The following is a 22,880-nucleotide window of genomic DNA, read 5'->3' on the forward strand; positions in this document are numbered from 1 at the left end:
AGCTCTGAGATTCATGCTGCCTTTGAGTTAAAGCCAGCAGATGGGGCCAGTAGTGAGAGAATACCAAGAAACTCATCATCAGACCATTTGTACTTTAAGCACTGGTTTCTTACCCAATCTGTCCACTGACACTATTACTTTTCAGAATACTCAAATAGTTACTCCACGCATTTTGTACATATTTTAGTTGACATTATTGATAACAGTAGGGTGGAGTATGCTTATTCCAGCGTTACTGGAAATGGATATAACATTTTGTTTGTTTCGTTTGGCTCATTTGATTGACACATTATTTCTACTAATGGAGTGATAGCTTTAATAATAAGACTAATGAAATAAAACAGGAGCAATTCTATTTACTTATTTTTAAATTTATTTGCAGAAAAAGTATAAATATTATAAGCAGTAACTAACTCCCAAACTGTAATAAACTTGAATTCTTAGTAAACTATTAATGGCCAGGCGTAGCAGCTCACACCTGTGATCCTAGCACTCTGGGAGGCTGAGGCAGGAGGATTGCGTGAGCTCAGGAGTTTGAGACCAATCTGAGCAATAGTGAGAACCCCACGTCTACTAAAAATAGAAAAATTAGCTAGGTGTCATGGCACACACCTGTAGTCCCAGCTACTCGGGAGGCTGAGGCAGGAGGATCACTTGAACCCAGGAGTTTGAGGTCACTGTGAGCTACAATGATGACACTGCACTCTACCCTGGGTGACAGAGTAAGACTGTCTCAAAAAAAAGAAAAATTCCTATGTACTCAAGATAATAAAGTGTTTCTTTCTTCCTCTCTAGGTTATGGGATAAAGCATAATGTGTGTACAATCATCAGTTATCTCATAGATACCCCAAGAGAGATTTTTCTTAGCAAACTTCAATAAATTGTTAACACTCTTGTAAACTAACTACAGTACGCTGAAAACAAGTACTTTAAAATATCACTTAATAAGTCATTTTTCATACTGTATAGGTGCTGTTAACTCAGGATTTTCATGATATCCTGACAAAATGATCCTTAATATTGATTTAACAAGTTCCATATGGCAATCTTTTTGCATATATAGCTCAGATATCAACCCTAGTCCTCTAGTGGCTGGCACTACTTCATTAGTTTATGTTTTGTCTGACAAAAACGTAAATGCCGAATTTGACATTTAAAAAACATTTCAAAATGCATCTATTTTCTCAAAAATGTTTTATTTCTCTTGTTTTTAGTGTATGTTTGTGCACATGTGTGTGTTCTGTTTGACTCTACAGAAAATTTCATAGGAGAGCAAGAGGTGGGGTGTTTACTTTTAACATTTCACATTCCCATTTGCCCCTCCCTTGACTGGGATAATGGGGATTTGGGGAGGTGATATTGTCTGCATCTCCTCTGCCACATATCACTTGGGATTTTGTGGGTTTTTTCCCGTTCTTTCTTCTCTCTCCCCCATATTTCTCAATTGGAACTTTAACATTCTTACCTTTGAAAATATTTGAATAGTTTACATTGTTAAAAAGAAATCTTTAAACAAAATAAATTTTACAGAGTTTATTTGGGCATTAAAAGATTCAGGATCAAGCAGCACTCAAAACTGGATCAACAGCTCCATTATAGAAGCATGAGCAGGAGGCTTTTATAGGCTGAACATGGAAGCAAAGCAAAGAACTCATTTGATTGTCTACAGCTAGGTGTTTGCATTATTTGGTTATGACTCAAAGACAAGACTCTAGTGCTGTGGTCCCCAACCCCAGGATGTGGACTGGTACTGGTCAGTGGCCTGTTAGGAACCAGAACGCAGAGCAGGACATGAGCAGTAAGCCAGCTGGTGAAGTTTCATCTGTATTTACAGCCACTCCGTGCCATCGTTCACATCACCGCATAAGCTCCGCCTCCCGTCAGAACAGCAGAGGCATTAGATTCTCATGGGAGCTCCAACCTACTGTAAACTGCGCATGCGAGGGATCTAGGTTATGTGCTCCTTATGAGAATCTGATGTCTGATGATCTGAGGTGGAGCTGAGGCGTTGATGCTAGTGCTGGGGAGCAGCTGCAAATGTAATGAATGCAATGTGCTTGAATCATCCTGAAACACACACCCCGCCCCCCAGCCTGTGGAAAAATTGTCTTCCATGAAACCGGTCCCTGGTGCCAAAAAGGTTGGGGACAACTGCTCTAGTGAGAGGTTAGTTGGCAGTTTCTGATTAATTAAACTTAAGTTATGTTTTACTGGTTACATTGGGTTTCAGTTTGCTTACATAGAAACCCACAGCACTGAGCCATCTCAGCCTAATGGTCTCCCAATTAAATTTTAACACCAGTAATCTATTTATTTCTTCCAAATACAAGATTTCCCAAAGAACAATTTAAGTGTAAAAATCTTTGCCATTCTGTTATATATATTACACATACATTTTTTTCTTGACAAACATTAAATTTACTTAAGCCTTTGATTTTTTTCTGTATATATTAGTTCTGACTTATGATGGGACATTCTATATAACAATATTATTTTGTATAGTGCAAAAATACCTTAAGGTTTATATTATCAAGACTATGACACATGCTCCTTTTCATACTCTCTCACTCTCTCTCTTTTTCCTTCCTTTGTATGAATAGATACCATTTTTGTCAATGGTTCCATGCCATCAACAATGGCAAAGAATCAATGTTAAATATTTTTAAAAAGAATATAAATATATTTATTACCACTGAACTATACACTTAAAATGATAAAGATGGTAAACTGTATACGTATATTTTTACCTAAATAATATTTTAAATTAAGGGTTTAAATGACATCATTTCATATTAAGCTTTTAAAAAATATTTTCCATAGTATTGTCCTAACATAGGCATGTGTGCATACACATATACAGTACAAATACACACAGCCTCTCAATTAGGTTTATCTGTAAATTAAAAATAACCACATTTTTTTAAAGAGTCCTGCACTGACTTTCCTTAGAAATCATCTTAGGTCACTCTAGAAGCATAAGAAACTCTGACACTCCAGGTGATCTTAAAATATGTCTGCACTTAAGATTGATTGCTCTATCTACAGAACAGATCTCTCAGTCACTCAGAAATGTCTCGATCTGTTAGAGTTTACAGTCTGAATTCTAAGAGGTATTTGCCATGACTTATAATTTGTGGAATGGATAGCTCATAGTATCTATAATCTTGCTAGTTCTAAGAATGATACTATGGTCTACACAGTAATACTTAATGAGCATTGGCTGAAAGCCCTGTAAGTACGTACAATGTGCCCTTTCCATTGCTATGAATAACTCCCAAGAAAATGACACTCTTTCACAGTTGAATCAGCTATAGTTCTCGCTGAATGCTTTACTGAAACCATTTAAGTGTATTATTTGTCTGTAGGCAGACAACTACAGGTTGCTTAAGAAGAATGTGTCAAGATCACTAATTTAGAAAGCAGATAGATTTTTTTATTCTTTTGGTAGTTGTAATAACCAAAGTCTTTATATAAAAATGTTCATTACTTCTTACACAGCTTAGGTAAGTCCTAATCTCTTTTGAGTGAAAAGAAACACAGGGAACATTAGAAACATGCCCGTGGTCACAGGGTCAATTCCTTTTCTTATTCTCGGTGTCATTTTCTGTTTATATTATCTCACAGCACCAGATCTTTTTGGAACCTTATCAACAAAAGCAAGTACAGGATGTTGACACAGAGACTTCTTACTGCCTAGAGTATTCCTCAGTAGGAAATTGAGCATTTCAGCTAACATATGAAATTGTTCATAATGCTAGGTAAAAAGTTTTCTACTCACTTGTAAGGGTAATTTCACCTCTATCAAGCAGCTGGCTCTCTAAAGTAACTGATTCAAATAAAATTAGATGATGTCATGGGTTTCTGTATATATGAGTCAGGTAGAAATCAATACAGTATATATTGAATACCTACAGTAGGCAATATGAGATGCTATTAATAAATATGAAAGGAAAAAAGTACACTGGATCACAAAAGTGAGAAAGCATTTCTCTAAGAGTGTTAGTGGAACAGATTAACTAGGGTTCTGCTTTGCACTGTGCCAAATAAACTAAAATGTACCAGACTACATATATATGTATATAAACCATAAATATAACCTAAAATACAGAATGTCATATAATTACTATGTATTTATAATACAGATTATTTCCTAAACTTTTGATTTTGATTCCAACAAATTTAAAAATTAGCAGCCACTTATACTAAGACCTCATCCACAGTGGTTTAAAATCATATCATCTAACCTGTCACTTTACTTATTCAATAGTCATGCTTCATAACTAGGGTGATTATATAATTGGTCATCCAATTGTGTAAAATTTTGAGAGTAAAAAAAGGAATATTAATAATTACATTAGGATAACAGGTATAAACAGGAACTGTCCTGAGAGCGGGACCTATGGTTATTCCAATGAACCAGGTCTATCTTGGGCTAAAAAGCAAAATGGTTAAAACACTGGCAATAGCTTGAAAAAAATCAAGGACAATCTATCAAATTGTATAACCTAAATTTCAATGATTATAGAAAATAATTTGAACATATTTAAATGTTTAATATTTTTAAAAGATTTGATACCCACTTGTAAAGAGAGTCTGTAAATAACCAAAGAACCTTAGAAATCTAGACTATTCCTTAAATCTCATGAAAATTAAGCTTTCCATTGTATTTTTTGAAAAAATGAGGAGGACACAGAGGCCTTCACATAATCACTAAATTACAAAGAACAGATGTGAAGCATTTAAGGGTAAATGCATGCTGGCAAAGAAAAAACATAATAAAACAGCATGCACAGAACCAACCAGATTGGCTTTTAAATGACTCGTACATGTGTGATTACTAAAGACAGCAACAAAAATAAAACTGTTCACTTGACTAGGGCTAATCCACTTCAGTTACTTTAAATTAACTGCTAATCATGCCTTTTTCTTGTGTTATGCATTCCTTTTTGACAGCCAAATTGAAACGTGCCTTTTCTGAATTTCTAAGAACAAAGATAACTACTGACTCTCCTGTGGTAGGTCATTATTGGTTTTGCAACCAACTGTTCTTCAGGATAAAAGTACTTTCTTAATTATAAAATGTCTATTCCAAATCATTTCTGAAGTTCGGACTCATAATTAATGTTATATTTACAAATTGCTTCTTATTTTATGTTATTACCCTTTTTATATTTTGAAATAAAGCAGGAATCATATGTTTAAAGTATGTTAGAAGTACAACTTTAAGCTAGAGTCACTGACCAGGCCAAATCTCTTTTTCCTCCTTATCTTCCATACCCACCCCTATTCTAGTTCATACTGTTCCTTACATATAATTCATCCAACTGACTCATCCTGGAGCAGCCTAGCTATTACTTCTTATGTGAAAAATGGGTCTTGGTCCCCAATTATGTTATTACTTCTTAAAAATAAAAACAGGTCCTGACAAATGGCCTGGAAATTTGCAGTTGCATCTATATTTGGGTGTGTGCCACCAGAGAAAAGCTAGTAGCTCAATTATTTGAATTATGAGAATGAAGACAGGGCTGATCTTTTCATGAGTTTCTACCCTTTTGTTACATCATGGTTTTAGCATTGTTTTAAATTTTACATTATAATAGAGCAAAACATAACCTTGTAAAAATAATTTGGGGGAGATAATTTTTTAATATAAGGCAGAGAATGGGAAGGTATGGATTGAAAGAATGAGAAATTGGATTCAGATATATCTGTTATAGGGAATAGTTCAATGATTCTCAAATGCAGTCCCATACCAGCATGGTCAGCATCACCTGACAGTTTGTTAGAAATAAAATTCTTAGGCCTAGCCCAGACCTATTGAATAAGAAACTGGTGAAGGTGCCCTGCAAAGGCTTTCAATAGCCCTCCAAGTGATTCTGAAGGATACTAAAACTTTAACAACCACTTCTATAGATACGTAGTTTCTAATCCAAACACATGGGGGAAAATTGTAAATCACTTACTGGACACTATGTTTTAATTTTTTCAGGGGATACGTAGGTAAAAGTGGCAAAAATGAGAAAATAAACTAGTGTTTACATTAAAAATTTCAAAATCTAGAGTAATTTCTCTGAATAGAAAGTTGTATTGCTCAGCTTCAAAAAGATTCAGGCAAGTGGGCAAGAAAAATAGCAATTTAGTGTTTTGGAAGAAAGGATGTTAGATAATTTGAAATGAAATAAAATCATAATAATTGAGCCTTACTATAATCATCTAGCCATACTCTCATGTGCTCTTCATAGCAAACCTGAGAAATATATAGGACACGTATTTATTCTTTTCTACACTTAACAGAGAAATGTGTTGACTTACTCAAGATTACCCAGCTCGAAACTGACCGAGTCCTGAAATCACACCTTTCTCATTTTAATTCAAGTGCCCTGCCCTGTAGCCCCACCTGCACACTGACCCAAGTGACAGGCACCAAGCCAAGAACTTAGCTTCTGTAACTTCTGCATACAGTGAAATATGGGGAATAATGTCTTTCACCATTTTGTAGAAAGTATTAAATTGTTTCATATACATGTGTGTGTGTGTGTATGTGTGTGCATGTGTGTACACATATGAGGGATGTCTACAGAGTATCCAGTCATTGTTATTATAATATAACAAGAACATATTATATGCCTGGATACTTTCTGGACAGTTCTTTTATATATGCATTAATATATATTCATATATATAGGTTTTATAAATACTTAACTGCTTTCCAATTACTTAAGAACCAAACAACCACAGGATATCCTCAACATGATTACACCCAGTTAGTTCAGCAATACCTAGGCACATCAGCATGTATGTGCACTGTACATGAGGGATACTGGGTAACATTGTATATATTCCAGAGAATAACAATGTATAGAATCAGAGTGAAGGAAGGGTTTGCAAATTCTTCATTCAAATTCCAAATTTCTCATGGAGGGGCAAAGTCAAACTTAAGCCCATATGATAAGGTGTCATATTTGCACTCACTTTGCTCTCCTTCTAACATCTTGACCACTCCCTTTGTATCACCAGGGACTCTGATGAAGTTGCCTCTCCGGACACATCATCTCTGTAACACATAGTCTTCTCCAAAGAACCTGTGAGTACTAAAGAGGAAATATATTTAAATCAAATTGGGGCATGTTGTGTAAACATACTGATTAATGTGGGTTTTACGATTCTCACAGTGAGACCATGAATATTTTTTTATTTAAGCATCTTGCTAGATTAGCATTCCTAGAATGTACCTTAAAAATATTGCTCTATAGTTTCTCCACATCAAAACTGAGCTATTTATCACTCCTTTTATAAAGGACACCAGAGGACAGAAAATATGTTAAATAAATGCAAGCTAATGTGATCCACCATGACAATTTTGTGTGTATAAGTAGCTTTTCTGAGCCTAGTACTGAGCTAGACATTAAGACTCAAAAAATAATAAAAGATGACTGACCTCAAGGAGGTCCAGCAAGAACCAGAGACATAGAGGTAGCAACAACTCTGCCAGACAGGTGTGTCAAGAGTCAAAAAAGTGTTTTGACAATTATCTAGAAGAAGAAATAACTTTGGGCTGTTAGAGGGGAAAGATCTATGATGTAGGAGAGGTGGATCTGTAATCATAAATGTAGATAGAAATATCATTTCAGATAGATGTGATTCCTTTAACAAAAATACAAGAGTAGGAATGTCTATAATATCTTTGGACACGATAAAGTCAGCTACTTAGCTAGAAAAAGGTCTTTATATAGGGGGAAAATATCAATTAGGTATTTCTGTGCTAAAATAAGGACATGATAATTCCTTCTGTACAAACATAGATTGAAGTAGGGATATGGACTGAAAATGGCAGCATGTACAAGCAATTACACAGTAGTTAAATATAAAAAAAAAGAGTGATATCACACACACAGCTCATTAAAATACAAAAGGACAGTATCGATAATATCATTAAAAAAAGCAAATGTTCAGTGCCCGAGAAATAAGAATAGAGGATAAAATGAGGCAACCATGTTGATAAGAGACATGGGGGGATCTTCTGGTAAAAACATTGAATGACTGGGGGTCAATGATGCTGTTGAGAAAGGCAGCCTTGTGCATGTAGCCTTCCGACCCCTAGTTGGCTGCATAAGAATGGGCCTTGGGCCCGGGCACTTCCTTACCAAAAGATAAAGAGTCCTCACAGCCTGTATTAGACTTATCACTTCATGGGAATATCTTTTCTTTTTCCAAACTCAATGCAAACTCCTTCGTTCTGCTTAAGCAAGCACATCATATGGCACCTGGTCAACCCTACTCCTGTATTTGTTCTCTATGGGATGGGGTCCTTCATTCCTCAGCACAAGAAGTGTGTGTGCAGGCCAATGGCCCCATGTCAGCTGCTGGGAGAGACCCTATGGCCATGGAGGACTGACACCCTCTACTGAAGCTTATCTTGCTTTGTCTTATCTCTATGTAATTAAACATTGTTCAGCCCAGTGTTTGATATGTTTTCCTTGGGTGCTTTTATACCAAGATACAGTGAGCAGAAATGTTCAGACTTCTACTTCTGGTGATAGGCAACAGATTCTGCTTGCTCAACAGATGCCAAGTAGAATTTTTTCCCATGACATACTTAAGAGTCAGAAACTCAGTATGAGACAAACCAGTTTTCAAATCAGCATGCATTTTACCTCAAATTCATAATTAAATAAATGTTATGTGCATATGAAAATATTTTATTCAGGTACTACTCATAAATACAAAAAGGGATTATATGATGTTAATATTTTCCTTTTATTTATCAACTTATTTTTGAGATGCCTGAAAGTATCCTTTTCACTGAGAAAACAGAGTGATGTCCAGTGACCAGCCCGTGGCATCTAATTGGCACTCCATACGTATTAATTTAATTAATAAGAAAAGATGAATAAATGAAGGAATTATGGATCTGACCAACAATATAAAAATATAGTTAAAGAAGAACACTATAAAATGAAATTCTACATAATCATTTACTATGATGATCCATATTAAATTTTATATGAAATCTAAACTTCAATTACCAAAGAGCTATCTTCTATCTTTTCATTCATAGATTGTTACACCATTGTTTCAAGTCATCACCACATATATGTGTGTAATCTTTGATGAGGTTATTCAAAACAGACAAATTACCTATTTTGGTAATTGTGTTTTGTGGTAATGCCAATTCTGAGTTTGGCACAGCCAGCACTAAAAGCTTTTGATTTTCCTCTGCCAAAAAAGCATTGAATATATGGCTGCTTTTCTAGAGAGTGTGCCTAAGAGTGACAAATCTCTTTCAGGAAGAATAAAAGACTAGATGGCATAGAAGTAATGTTTAAGTTGTTTTTCTATGATCAAAATTAGTCTAAATTAGTGAAGCCTGGAATATGGGATGTTCTTTTTATGAGTTCAGACTTCCTAGGTATAGTTAGGTTTTTACTTTTAGTCATTGTTTCCTATAATTCCGTGTTATCTCAAATTTGTCTAAAATTTTAAAGCCCATGCTAAATTTTCTTAACGGCATCATCACAACTTCTAGATCAGAATTTTAACTGTTGTCAAAACCTCAAAAGTCTTTGTTATTTTTGCATCTTGAAATCCAGTGGGGAGAGCATCTTCTCTATGTCTGCTTTCTGACAAATCAAAGTTATCAGATTTCTCTCCCCAAATTGCCTGCATCTGACAGATTAGAGCACTTGCACTGGGTTCCCCTTCACAACCAGAATAAAAAAAGACAAAAGCTCTTTATTAGCTACCTCTAGTCCCTTGTGATGTTCACTCACTTAATCTGCATGATGATTTTTCCATGCAGATTTTTCCATGCAGATGATTTTCCCACCTAATTAACATTTTTGACTTTAGCATTTGTTCTTATAAATTACAGAAAATTTAGTGAAATATAAATTTAACAAACATTAGTAAAATAGGATTAGAAACTGAGTTTTTCCAGAGTTCCATATATCCGGGACTTACAAAAAAATATGTAATGTTCAAAAATAACAAGTTGATAAACAAAATGGTGTTTTAAAAGAGCTTAAGTCATTTATCCATAGGGTCTATAAAACAGAGAGTCAATATGACACTTTAGGTCCTTATATATCAACTTAAATCATGGCTTTTACAAACACTTATATTCTTCAAGATGTTATTACAGTGATTAATCATAGCAGTGTATATTAGGTGCTAAATATATCCTAATATTTGGAAATTTCATTTTTCCTGTCCTTTATCTGCATATTGGGGTTGAGATTAAATCCAATATTGTGTAGGAATCCACAGGCAACCAAAGCCAATGTAGGAAATGTGATTTTAATTTTCTATTTTTTGTAAGGGAATCCAGTTTTTAATTCATTTAGGTAAGTTATAAATTATACTATCCACAGAACTTTCATTACTTTAAGCCATGAAACTATAAGAAAACTGGACCTTAAAATAATTCTTGCCCTTAGCTCCTGAGGCTTCATCACAAGAGCCACTATTTATGGAAGATCATTATTTTTGGCTTCTGTTTAAGCTTATCTCTTTGTCCTTGGTTTTTAAAGCAATGATTTCTTTCTGCAAGGGGCAGAAGTGTTTATTTGGCTTTTGACTTTTAGTATCTGAAACATGTTCTGCTTTAGTTTGCTAGAGTCTTCCATTTTTAGCTTTGATTACTTGAAGAAGAAGGTATGTAATATTCCCATACAGCCTTGACCTTTTAGTAATTAATATTTTGATCTTATTGACCTATTTCAACTAAAATTTCCTGTAAACCTGAGATTGCAAATTAGATCAAGACTTATAGGTTTTACACTTGTTCTTCGGGAGGCAACACATCCATTAGTGGATTCTTGAAATAAAATTTGAATTAACACTGAAAAACACAGGTTCTGTCTGAAAATGAATTAAATATTTCAGAAATGTTCTTCATCAAAAATAGTGGTTTTAGTTTTTACTAAGCAGGTCAAAATGCAGTATTAGTGCTACATTTGATGGAATATAATTATTCACTTAGCAAAAGCATTAAAGTAATGTGCTTAACTTTTCATGAATTTATTTTTCCCTATAAAGGCTCAGAGGTTATATCAACAAACATATGGATAAAATTATTGGCTTATGAAATATATTTATACATTCTGCTTTTTATGTTAAAATGGCAGGTCTTAATTAGGGTAAACCTATAATGTTAATGATCATGATAATTAAATACTATATCTGACTATACTAAAAGTTAACACAAAAAATTATAAATTATCTTTGGAGGAGACTGGCAAGATGGCAGACTAGAAGCAGCTGGTACACACTACTCTCAGGAAGAGTATAGAAACTGGTGAGGAGATATTCACCTTTGCATTGATGGTCTAAGAGAGACCATTGGTAATTAACAGAGACATGGTAAGAGATTCCCAAAATGAAGGAGAGGGAGTGGGCCAACCTGCTTGGCAGGATCGGAGATATCTGGGGAAGTCACGCACATGTGGGGAAGGGACAGAGGAGAGAACTCTGGGGCTCCACACTTCCCGGATAGACACTGAAATCAGAGTTGTGAGAGAGCCTCTCTACCACAGTAGGCTGCTGGTCTGACAAAGGAAGTTGATTGGACACTGTGTGGTGGTGGCATTGCTCCAAAGAGAAAGCACAGTTAGGTCCTGTTGGCTTACGAACCTTGGGTACTGTGGCTGGTGCCATTTTGAGGTCCCAGCCCCAGAGCATTGTATCTATCCAGGGGTCAGATCCATTGCTGCTGCCTCTCCATCACCCCTGCTGGGCTGGGGAGGGAGCAGGGAGGATGGGAACTGTTGCTTGGCAGCATTGCTGCTGGGAAACCTGGGCAGAGCAGGTGCCCATGAATCTAGTGCCCATTGCCACTGCTTGGGCAACCCTGCCCAGCCACAGCTGCCACAGGACCCAGATGGAGAAAGCACCTGTGACTCAGGCATCTGCTGTTGCCATCTGAGTGGTACAGCAGCTGTAGTCATTGCCTGGGTAATTCTGACACCAGTGCACCTTGGCAGGGCAAATGCTCCCACCACTGCATGACACCTCCCAACCACTGCCAACAGACCTGGGCAGGACAAACACTCAGGCTGCTATGCAGTGACTAACACCACTGCCACTGGAGCAGGGTGGGAAAAATGCTCACATCACCCCAAGTCAACCTCCTACAGCTGCTGATGGACCTAAGCAAGGTGAGTGTTCATGCCCTATATACCAACCACCTGTGACAGCCACAGGAGAACAGGAAAATGCAGGAGAGCAACAGCTTTATTTATTTATTTATTTATATCAGCTCATCATGGGGGTACATAAGTTCACGTCATATACATTGTCCATGTCCCGCCCATCCCCCTGAGTCAGAGTCCCAAGCGCGTCCGTTGTCATTCTCCAGACAGTGCGCCTGGCACTCATCATGTAGTCATACCTCCATCCCCTCCCCCCCCCCACCTCCCCGGGTCTGCACCTTCAAGCATGACCATTCCCCAGAGGGTGTGCAACGCACTCATCATGTAGGCATACACCCATCCCCTCCCCCCACCCCCGATCCCAGTCTGATATCCAATTGGTATCCTTCCCCAATGTACATTTAGGTGATGATCAGGGAAACCAGTTTTCTGGTGAGTACATGTGATGCTTGTTTTTCCATTCTTTGGATACTTCACTTAATATAGTGGGTTCCAGCTCTCTCTAGGAGAACCAAAGAGATGTCGTATCATCGTTATTTCTTATAGCTGAGTAATACTCCATGGTATACATATACCACAGTTTACTAATCCATTCGTGGATTGATGGGCACTTGCGTTGTTTCCACATCTTTGCGATTGTGAATTGTGCCGCTATAAACATTCGGGTACAGGTGTCTTTGTTAAAGAATGACTTTTGTTCTTCTGGGTATATGCCCAATAATGGGATTGCTGGATCAAATGGTAGGTCTACTTGAATCTGTTGAAGGTATCTCCATATTGCTTTCCATAGGGGTTGCACTAGTTTGCATTCCCACCAGCAGTGTATGAGTGTTCCTGTCTCTCCGCATCCATGCCAACATGTGTTGTTTTGGGATTTTTTGATAAAGGCCATTCTCACCGGAGTTAAGTGGTATCTCATTGTGGTTTTGATTTGCATTTCCCTGATGATTAGGGATGTTGAGCATTTTTTCATACGTTTTTTAGCCATTCTTATGTCTTCTTTTGAAAAATTTCTATTCATGTCATTTGCCCATTTTTTGATAGGATTGTTTGATTTTTTCTTGCTGATTATCCTGAGTTCTAAATAGATTCTTGTTATCAGTCTTTTATCTGATGTGCAGTATGTGAAAATTTTTTCCCATTCTGTAGGCTGTCTGTTTATTTTCGTGACTGTTTCTTTGGCTGTGCAGAAGCTTTTTAATTTAATCAGGTCCCATTCATTTATTTTTGTTGTTGCTGCGATTGCCTTAGGGGTTTTCTTCATAAATTCTTTGCCTAGACCAATGTCTGTAAGATTCTTTCCTACATTTTCTTCTAGAATTCTAATTGTTTCCCATTTAAGGTTTAAATCTGTTATCCACCGTGATTTGATTTTTGTGAGAGGTGAAATCTGTGGGTCCTGTTTCAGTCTTCTACATGTGTCTATCCAGTTTTCCCAGCACCATTTATTGAATAGGGACTCTTGTCCCCAGAGTATGTTTTTGTCTATTTTGTCAAAGATTAGATGGTTATATGAGGATGGTTTTATATTTGGGTTTTCTGTTCTGTTCCACTGGTCTGTGTCCCTGCCCTTGTGCCAATACCAGGCAGTTTTAAGAACCACAGCTTTGTAGTATAGTTTGAAGTCTGGCAAATCAATACCTCCCATTTTGTTTTTATTGCTTAAGATTGCTTTTGCTATACGGGGTCTTCTCTGATTCCATACAAAGTGTATAATTATTTTTTCTAAATCTGTGAAAAATGATGTTGGTAATTTAATAGTAATTGCATTGAATCTATAGATTACTTTGGGTAGTACAGACATTTTAACAATGTTAATTCTTCCAATCCATGAGCATGGTACGGATTTCCACTTATTTACGTGTTCTGCAATTTCCTTCCTTAGCGTTTCATAGTATCAGTTCTCTCACTAAATGTCAATGGCCTGAATTCCCCACTCAAGAGACATAGACTCGGCCAATGGATAAAAAAACACAAACCAAGTATCTGCTGCCTTCAGGAAATTCACTTAACTGGCAAAGATGCATTTAGACTGAAAATAAAAGGATGGAAATTGATATTTCAAGCAAATGGTAGCCAAAAGAAAGCTGGTGTGGCAGTTTTAATTTCCAATAACTTAGTCTTTAAACCAACAAAAGTAATAAAAGACAAAGACGGTTACTACAGACTGGTGAAAGGCACAATTCAACAAGAAGACATACCATACTTAATATATATGCACCCAACCTAGGCGCACCCAGATTCATAAAGCAAACCCTACTCGATCTAAACCAAATGATAGACAACAACACTTTAATAGTTGGAGACTTTAACACCAAACTGACAGCACAGGACAGATCCTCCAAGAAGAAAATAAGCAAAGACATAGTAGACTTAAACAGAATGCTAGAACAAATGGGCCTGACTGACATCTACAGGACATTCTACCCGAAATCCACTGAATATACATTCTTCTCATCAGCTCACAGGACATTCTCTAAGATTGACCATATCCTAGGACATAAAGCATGTCTTAAAAAATTTAAAAAAATAGAAATCATACCCTGCATCTTCTCAGATCACAATGGAATAAAAGTAATAATGAACCCTAACAGGAACTCTCATTCCTACTCAAAGTCATGGAAGCTAAACAACCTTCTCCTGAATAACAATTTTGTACAGGAAGAAATTAAGTCAGAAATCAAAACATTCTTTGAATTAAATGACAAAGGTGACACAACTTATCAAAATCTATGGGATGCAGCTAAAGCAGTCCTGAGAGGAAAATTCATTTCCATAAATGCCTATTTCAAAAAGACAGACAACTTACAAATAGACAACTTAATGAATAGACTCAAAGAGCTGGAGAAAGAAGAACAGACTGACCCCAAACCCAGCAGAAGGCGAGAAATTATTAAGATCAAATCAGAATTAAATGAAAAGGACAACAAAAATACTATAAGGGAAATTAATAAAATAAAAAGTTGGTTCTTTGAAAAGATAAATAAAATAGACACACCACTGGCTAGACTAACCAAGAGCAGAAAAGAAAAATCTTTAATAACTTCCATCAGGAACATGAAAGGAGAAATCACAACCGGTGCCACAGAGATACATGACATTAACTATGAATATTACAAAAATCTTTATGCACACAAATTGGAAAATGAGGAGGAAATGGACAAATTTTTAGAAACACACAGACTTCCCAAGCTCAATCAGGAAGAAACAGAATTCTTGAATAGACCAATATCAAGAACTGAAATTGAAACAGCAATAACAAACCTTCCCAAAAAGAAAAGCCCTGGTCCAGATGGGTTCACACCTGAATTTTACCATACATACAAAGATGAACTGGTGTCCATCCTACATAAACTATTCTTCAATATTGAGAAGGATGGAATTCTCCCCAACACATTCTACCAAGCCAATATAACATTGATACCAAAACCAGGAAAGGATGCAACAAAAAAAGAAAACTACAGACCAATTTCTCTCATGAACGTAGATGCAAAAATTCTCAATAAAATCCTAGCAAATCGTATCCAAGTGCTTATTAAAAAAATAATTCATCACGACCAAGTAGGCTTCATCCCAGAGATGCAGGGGTGGTTCAACATACAAAAATCTATAAATGTAATTAGCCACATAAATAGAAGCAAAAATAAAGACCATATGATCCTCTCAATAGATGCAGAAAAAGCATTTGACAAAATTCAACACCCTTTTATGATAAGAACACTTAACAATATAGGCATAAATGGGACCTACCTAAAAATGATACAAGCCATATATGACAAACCCACAGCCAACATCATACTGAACGGGGAAAAACTGAAAGCCTTCCCACTCAGAACTGGAACCAGACAAGGCTGCCCACTGTCCCCATTACTTTTCAACATAGTATTGGAAGTCCTTGTGAGAGCTATCAGACAAGAGAGCAGAATCAAGGGTGTCCAAATGGGGACAGAAGAGATCAAACTCTCACTCTTCGCTGATGACATGATGTTGTATCTGGAAAACCCCAAGGACTCAACCAAGAGACTCCTGGAATTAATTAATGAATTCAGTAAAGTCTCAGGTTACAAAATCAATACACACAAATCAGAGGCATTCATATATGCCAATACCATTCAATCAGAGAACCAAATTAAGGACTCCATACCTTTCAAGATAGCAACAAAGAAAATAAAATATCTAGGAATATATTTAACTAAAGAGGTAAAGGACCTCTATAAAGAGAACTATGAAACAGCAGCTTTGAAGGCTCACTATGCACCTGCCTGTCCTGCCCGGTCATTCTTCCAGAGTAAAACTCAAGCATGCCATCTGGGGATCTCTCCCTCTCTTCACTGAGCAACAGAGTTCCCAGGAGAGGAGAACAGTTGTACCACAAAACTATCTATCTTGAACTGAAAGAAGAAACCAGCATAAGAACTCTGGCAATATGAAAAAACAGGCTATTCTGACACCCTCAAAGGAACACTATAGTTTTCCAGCAACATAATCCAACCAAAAGGAAATTGTTGAAATGTCAGATATGGAATTCAGAATATGGATGGCGAGTAAGATCAATGGGATTGATGAGAAAGTTGAAAACAAATACAAAGAAACAAACAAAAAAAATAATTCAGGACATGAATGAAAAGTTCCATAAAGAAACAGATAATATGAGAAAAATATAACAGAACTTCTAGAAATGAAAGACTCATTTAGGAAATTTCAAAATACAGCATGAATTTTTAACAACATACTAGACCAAGCAGAAGAAAGAATTTCATAGCATGAAGACAAGGCTTTCAAATCAACTCAGTCAGTCAAAAATATAGAAAAAAAGAATCAAGAAGAATTAACAATCTGTCTGAGAAATAAGGGACTATGTAAAGCAAACAAATGTAGGAATTATAGCTATCCCTGAAGGAGAAGAAGAAAAAGTTTAGAAAGGGTATGGAAAATCTATCTGAGGGAATAACTGAGGAAAATTTCCCTGGTATCACCAGAGATTTAGACATCAAGATACATCAATTTAAACAGTTTAGACAACATTCAAATGAATACATGAATGTATCAATGAAAGCATTACAATCTGTAAACTTGACCAAATGAGGCATAACAACATATTACTAACCAGAACCTGCTTTTTCAGCTAACATAAATCTATCCTTCCTCCCCTCCCCGAACGCTTTCTCATTTATTTAGCTATCTGTCTGTCTGTCTTCACATTTGGGTCATGATTTCTTATGAAGACAATGAAATGCCTAATACAGCATTTACTGTGGGCTTTGTGATCTAACCTTCCAGGGGCTGGCTTTGGTATGACTTAAGATGTTGCCATTAGATTCTTTTCTATCTAAAAGCATACTGTGCACTATGATCCTTCCACAGTTGTATTATAGATGATATTTTCCCATAACCTCTTCCTTCTTAGATAGTTTGGCTTGGGTTTTTTATCTTGAGCCCTCAGACTTACCTCTTAGCACTGTTTTCTAAAACTTGTTTTTATATTCAGTTTCCTTTTTCTGTTATTAATTCTTGCAAAAATATTCATTAAAGATCATATATTGAATATAAATGATAAAACTATACTCTCTCACTTACAGTTTTCTAGCTTTCTTAAACTAAACCTCTCAGGATATTTATTCCAATAACAGGTGAATCATCTTGTTCGTAAAACTGCAGTATCATTTTTTGGTCTTTGCCTGGTAGCATGAGCATTGAACTTTAAGACTGTATTTGTCTCCCTAGTGAATTATTCACTGCTCAGAGCAGCTAAAAGTCTAAATACAAAAGAAATATAAGTCTCTCTCTCTCCTCCCCACCTCTCTTCCTTTCCCTGTGTATCTCACCTCTGTCTCCTAAATTTGCTCTTTGTGTGTTTATAAAAAGAATAAAAACATTCAATTGTTCCTATATGATATCCCATAATATTTGTAACTTTATTACTTTATTTCTCATTGTCCTAATCAGTTGTTTTGACATTCTGGAAAGACAACCACTTGGAGTTTTTTGTTTGTTTGTTTTGTTTTGTTTTTACAAATCTACAATGAACACAGAGTGTCAGGCAGAGATATATAAAGGTAGGGAAAATACCTATTAATATTTATGTTAGAAAAAAAAATCTTCATTTGTTGATAAAACATTTTTGTGGTCTCTTCACATCATGAATGTGCCTTTTCCCTATAGACACAACTGTAAAGAATCACCTTCTGTGTTACCCTGTCTAAAGCCTTTGGTAATCATGGATGCTTTCTTTAATGTGATTATTCTCCCGATGTCCCCTTATCAACGTACTAACAATCTAGGAGTCTAAAACCACAGGTAAGAAAATAATTAATTAAAGGGCAAAAGAGAAAAAGCTAACTCTCAGTATGAAAAATCATTTAAAAATATTGATTACATTTGGTAAATAATATGTTAACATTTATCTCATACTTTTTAAACCCTTGTTAAATAAGAAAATATTTAGTACATAGGAAGTTGCAGGTCACAAATATCAATATATTCAATCCCTTTAAAACACTACTTTACATATGGGCAAATTAAGACCAGGAGAAGTTAAGTGATTCACCGAAGGCTACAGCTAAATAAGTATTAGAGCTAGTATTCAAACCCAGGAAGTCTAGATCCAGAATCTATTCCCTTAAATACTATATTTATTCACACACATATAGTACCTTATTTTTTAAAAGCAGAGTTTGTGGTTTGGGCTCCATGAGAGGTTAGTTCACAGGTATAAAATGCATCAATGTACATCAGCACTACCTTTTTCACTATAGAAGAAAAGGTAAAAACACTATTAGAAAACATAGTTCTAATTTTGTCTCCTTTGACTGATAAGCATTATTAGACAACGAAGAAAAATAAAGCAATAGTAACCTATGAATAAAGCACTGAAAATGTAGGCCAAGGAACCAATGAAAGTCAATAAGTTAGTGTCAAAAGAGAAGGATAAAAAAATGAGACAGAGACAGTCAGGTCAGTACAAACTATTAAAGAAAAATGACTATGATCAGAGCCAGCACTCATATGAGAAAAATAAATACTTGGTCTATTACCCTAAATTTATAAACTTCTCATAAAATGACAGGCATTGTGTGGAGGTAAGAAGAATTATAAAGAGAGTGATTGATGTTACGTCCATCCAAAGAATATTCAGTGGCCAATAATAGATAAAATATCACTGAAAAGATATAGGGAAAGAAATTAACAGACGTGAAAAAAATTGGTTTTAAGCCACAGTTTGAGAAATTTAAGAACTATCTCATGCTACATGCCAGATGATTAATGATAAAGGAAGTCCTTGTGAGATACAATTCTCTGTGGGTTTCTATGGTTTCTGTGTATCTTGTAAGGAATGAATGGAAGCTTTTGTTCTGTCCCTTTTCCAAGGATCTTCCTATTGCAAACAGCTTTGGAAGATAGAAGAGCAAATTTGTTTGCTGAAAGGTATAATAAAATAATTTCTCCCCTCTGGGGGCAAAGATTGGGCAGATTTGCTAGAAGCACTTTCTGAACATTGAGATTTTCTAAGCTCAGCGTTCCTTACCTGTTACACAACCCCACTGTGTGTACAGTATCTACCTGGATCAACTCTGCATTGGCCCTGTGGGACTTGGGGGAAGGACAAAGGGACATGAGTGCAAACATGATGCTCATGCTGCCTGCTGTGTCATAAATAATAAAATTCTTTGTCTCTCACCTGGAAATCTCACGACTTCTGCCAACATCCATGAAACTGTGGCTGGGCAACTTGTTAGCTTGCAAGCAAGGTAAAACCTCAGACACTTCTCTGTCCTTCATAGTTTTGATGACAAGAATGAGATACTGACAGAGACATGGTTTTTGGAAGAGGAAGCGTTCAAAGTCCTTTGAAGGTTGGGTTGGAAGTTATGAGAAGACCCCTTGGGATCTTTTATTGAATATTCTTTCCCAAGTGGTAGGAAAGAATAAGGATTTCCCACTGTCCAAGCCATTAATGAGTGTTGAGAGGCTGAGCAGTAAGACGGAGTACAGAAACAATTTGTCCCAAATATGCCTTAGTTGTTCATTGTTATTTACTTTCCTCTAGGCACAAGAAGAAAAGGGAGCCCTCCTGACAATAAAGAAGTGAGTCCCAAAGCCCCTTGTCACAAAAGGCTGTGTTTGTGGCTACTGAGTCAAGGGATCCCACAAATTGAATAATGTCAAGAGATGAGAATGTAGAGCTTCAGATAGACCAAAAACAGAAGTCTGGTGAATTGAGCCAGTACATAGCAGACAACTTGAAATCCAAAGTAAATGTGGCTTATGTGCTGATGTAGAGCCACTCTCTCTCTCCAGAGATTTTGATTTCCTCTATTTTTCTCCCCTGATGTCAGCTGCTTTAAAGAGAAAAATGATTAGGAATGGAACCAAGATCTGTCTCCTATAAACAAAATGGCATATTTAACCACTTAATAGAACAAAGAGAATAGATGGTAAAGAAAATGTTCCTATCTTTTTGCCAAAGAACTAGATTTTATATCTTAGGGGAAACGGTTACTCCAACCTCTATGCTAATTCAATTCAGGCACCTAGGTAATAAAAAGAATAGAACTATGGGAGCTTTACCTCATTCTGTCTTGAGCAGAGGTTGAACTGATTAACTGAAGCTGAGATGGCCACTATTTGCAAATGGAGTTTATTTCTAATTCTTATCCAGATCAGTTCTCATAAAGATGATTTTTTAAAAAAATTATCTCAGCACCTATATATATGACAAAGTTATTTTGGCTTGTGAAGAATGAATATAGCTTCTATTCTGGCAAGATTTCTTAAAAGATGAAAATCAGCATTATCCTTACAGGAAATAATTCCTAATTTTCTCTGTTCTATTTGAAGAACAGTCACAAATCATATTAAAGTCATCACCCCTACTGGCGAATTCTCAGACTGCCTAGGTTTTTCATCTTATAGGATTTGAAAAATCAACGAGAAAATTTTATTCAGAATAAGATTGTAAGCACCTTGAACTTGGAGAGAAGCAAATGACACCACAGAACATTGACAGTTTCCATTTGGTACCAATTGGCATGATGATTAAAAAGTTTTTTAAAAAATGAGAGAGAGAGAGAGAGAGAGAGAGAGAGAGAGAGAGAGAGAGATGGCAGGTTAGGGGCTTATATATAGATAGTGCCTAAATAATTTCATACACATTTATTCCTTTAATCTTAGTGCAATAATAGTTAAACTGTAGAAACACAACTAGAAATAATGGATATCCACTTAACATACAGAGGAAGGTTATGAACCATAAAGAAAAGATGATTTATTATTGATTCAAACAAATGGGTTCAGTTGCCCACTTTGCCACTTGTTAGCTCTCTTACATTAAGGCAAGCTATTTCCCCTTTCTTAACCTCAATTTTGGCATCTGAAAAGTGAAAATTTTAACACTTACTTTATCAGGTTCTTGTGATTTTATGACGTAACAGATAATGGGTGTCAAGCACATAGAGATCACTGTTATGGTAGGAGAACCCACGGATTAGAAGTTTAAACACCCAAATTCCAATTTTGGCTAAGCTATGTTTTAGCTGTGTGACCTGTATGTGTGATAGAAATTCTCTGAGCTTTATAATTTCTACCTGAAAACTGAAGGTAATGATATCTGTTTTATCCTTTTAATGGCTCTGTTTTTAGATAAAATGAGATAAATAATGGAAATTTATAAATTGGAATAAAAGACTATTTTTATAATAACATTCATCATGACAGAAAAGTGGTGTATAGAGAACCCTTTACCTTCCAAGGATCCAATAAACTTTTTAGAGTAAAAAGTCCATGTACAAAAATCAACAAAAAATCTTCATAAAATCTCATATTTACATTTTGTTCTTCATTTTTAAACAATGTTTAATGTTAGTTTTTATTATGTTCATTGAAGTTAACTATCTTTACTTGGGTCAGTAACTTCATAAAAGAGGGATTAGAAGTAAAGGTGCTTGACAATATTTGTCTTGAAATCTTACAGTCTGTGTTAAAAATCTTATACCTAAAGGTAGCAATTGTAGTAACAATAGGATTTCTCACTGAGAATGAAATAACTTTTTAAATACAGTGTCTTATTGCCCAATCATATCATTGTGACGGCTTACAGGTTTATACTTTGAATTTAAAAGCAAAGTTATACACTCTGTTTTCCATATTAACTGTGATACACAAGTACAGTCATGCATCACTTAATTCATTCTGAGAAATGGATCCTTAGGCAACTTTGTCATTTTGCCAACATCATTGAGTGTACCTACACCATCATTAAGGGTATACCCTAGGGCTCCTAGGCTACAAACCTGTACAGCATGTTACTATACTGAATACTGTATTTGTACATCTAAAAGTATTTAAACATGGAAAAGATACAGTAACTATACTATATGTATTATAAACATACAGTAAATACAGTATTATAATCTTATGAAACCTCCAGCATATATGTGGTCCGTTGTTGACTGAAACATCCTTATGTCGTATACCTTACACATGAGTGTACAGCCTTTTACCATGAGGTATCAAAATTCCTAGATACTTTTCAACAATTAAAAGCTTCTATATCAGACTCTTTAATCAAGTATGTAAAGCCGATAATAGTCATTACTTCATAGTATTACAGGGGAACTTCAAAAGGTGTATTGAGATTGGTAAGATTCCTGAACATAATACAAGTTCCTTGGCATTGAGCCAAGAACTAAAAATGCTATTTTAAAAACAAGTTATTTGAAGTTATAATACAT

Source organism: Lemur catta, chromosome 14 (genome assembly GCF_020740605.2).
Source record: "Lemur catta isolate mLemCat1 chromosome 14, mLemCat1.pri, whole genome shotgun sequence".
NCBI classification, from domain to species: Eukaryota; Metazoa; Chordata; class Mammalia; order Primates; family Lemuridae; genus Lemur; species Lemur catta.